Raw genomic sequence first — 2328 nt, 5'->3', positions numbered from 1 at the left:
TATCAAATAACTTTTTTATTTTTTAACTGTAGGCATTTCAACACTTTGTATTTAAAAAGTGAAAATAAACCAGAAATTTAGATTTATACCATCACAGCCATGTTATAGAATATGCCTTTATGTATTTAACACCACAGAAACAAATGTGTTCAATTGGTAAAAAATCTACTTAGAAAATATTTTGTTGCAGTAATACTTCCATGCAAGTGTTCAGTAAATGTTAACTTTCAATGCCTACCAAACTTTACAAGATCTTGCATCTTTCTATTACACAATGCAGCAAACACCTTTAAGATCAATTTTACACATACGGGATTCAAAACAGTTAACAATTTTTGAAACAGAGTCAACATCTTTAACATAATGATGGTTCCATCAAGGTCAAGGAACAGCTTCTGAACAACTTCAAAAGTATATTTCAGATCCTTGCATTAGCTCAGATTGAGAGCATATATTATGCCCATGAGCAAAACACAGCACCTTGGGAAATTCTGGCCCTCCATGATTTTTGTTTCCTCCACCACAATGGTTGCAGTCTTATGGTTAGATCCAGGGGTGTACCGGTCACTGATGATGGCAGTTTTCATCACCTGCCTTAAGTTCTTCGGTGTCCTTGTAAAGCAAATTTTAAAAAATAGGTTAGTGAATTATAGATTAGACTTTTATACTTACTGAACCTTAATGAATTCAGATGATCAATGGAACACACACACACACACACACACAATGCTGAATAACTTACACCAAACTCCATGAAAAGGTCCTTGTCCTTCTCTCCAAGGAAAGTGATAAGGCAGCAGATGGCTACTTCTCTGCGTGTTTCAATTGTATTGTGCTATTTAAGAAAAAATAAAGTATGAGTATAAAATACATGGGTGACTGACAACAAAGTGCATTTCAAAGCTACCCAAAGTCTAAATAGTTGTCCCACCTCAAGAAGCATGTCCTTGATCTGCCTGATTCTCACTCCCTTAGCTCCTCCCCTTGATAAAATGACATCCATCAGTTTTGGGGTGCAATTATCAAGTGTAGCCATTCAAGGCTTACAGTGGTTATTCTCTTGAACTCCTCCTTTATCTGTAGACCACACAAACAGAAGAATTAAACCTTGCAGACTATTAGCTATACTGCATTAATGAATGCTCTAATACATTATTTAAAGAGGATAGAAGTGATCTAAGGCTACCCCAAGTTTTGAGGGAACAAAAACAATCTTGGTGAAGACAAGGGAGACTTCCCCACCATAACCGTGGTGTAATCTCTAATGTTTTAGCAACCCTGTTTTTGCAGAGGTTTCGAATTTACACATTGTTCACTCCCAGCCCATTTTGTAAAAAATGTGTCCCAACTTAACAAAGCACTAATGACCCTAGATTATCACACTATACTAACTGCTTACATAAAGTCTTAATATTAAGTAGATTCACATAGCCTATGCCAGAATAATGCTATTGGAATGACATTAACAATATTTCACACAATCTGATTTAAAAAAAAAAACCCAAAAAACAAAACAAAGATAGCTACAGCTCTTAAGATCAAGAACAATTTAAGCTGTATCACAATACTAACCAAAATCATTTACAATGTAATATTACGTATAGGTCATGCAAGTTTTATAAAGACATAAGATAGGTGAGCCAGATGGAAAAAAGAAGCCTTATCCCTCTGACAAAACTATTCACAGTTTAAGGCTTCTAATTTTGGTAAAAAGAAAAACAAAATCAGCCTAAGATCGAAATTAGATTGCACTGTGTAGCAAAACTTTAACCACACTTTTCCTAGCCACAGTTGCACTCTCTAGTTGAAGACTTTTGTCAAATGAAACTTTATAAGTCTTATCCTCTGCTGTGCTAAAGTTTAGAATGGCTAGCATTAGCTACATGTGGTAGTGCAAAGTATTTCCTTATCTGTATGAGCATCACATCATACACAAATCCACTACAGGTGACTAGCACAAATGCTTTGCTTTGGTAGAACTGTTATTTGTAAATGAAATGTTACTTACCTTGAAATGTCTTTTACAAAAGCTTGCACCATGCAACCCAACATGTGTGAATTTGCCGGGCTAGTTAAGTCGGTAGGGGAGGGAATTTGAAATCAGAAGTTACAGTGGAAAAAAAATAATTACAACTTGAATTTTATTTTAAACCCACTAACATTGGGATTTAATTTCAAATTACATATAAAATTAATTTAATGTAATTACCAACATTATTATTTCAACACAACCCAAAAAAATAAAGTTTGCAACTTATAAGGTCTATCTTAATCAATAAATTAGAATTTTTATGTTGCAGCCATGGATTTAATCAAGTGGTGGTAAAA

General features: G+C 34.3%; 1 long non-coding RNA gene across 1 annotated transcript; it reads right to left on the bottom strand.

Annotated features, from left to right (window-relative positions):
* Positions 1 to 1497, bottom strand: LOC146698412 (uncharacterized). The gene is made up of 3 exons (XR_014923027.1): positions 932 to 1497; positions 743 to 835; positions 1 to 612 (listed from the first exon to the last, which is right to left on the bottom strand). It is a non-coding gene; the product is annotated as an uncharacterized LOC146698412 (long non-coding RNA).
* Positions 1498 to 2328: the final 831 nt, after the last annotated feature.

The sequence above is a fragment of the Copadichromis virginalis genome, linkage group LG11 (assembly GCF_057382275.1).
Source record: "Copadichromis virginalis isolate Kocher_CV1m ecotype Utaka linkage group LG11, C_Virginalis_male_GT1.1, whole genome shotgun sequence".
Taxonomy (NCBI): Eukaryota; Metazoa; Chordata; class Actinopteri; order Cichliformes; family Cichlidae; genus Copadichromis; species Copadichromis virginalis.
Note: the sequence above shows the minus strand (reverse complement) of the source record. Positions and strands in the feature narration are given on the sequence as shown.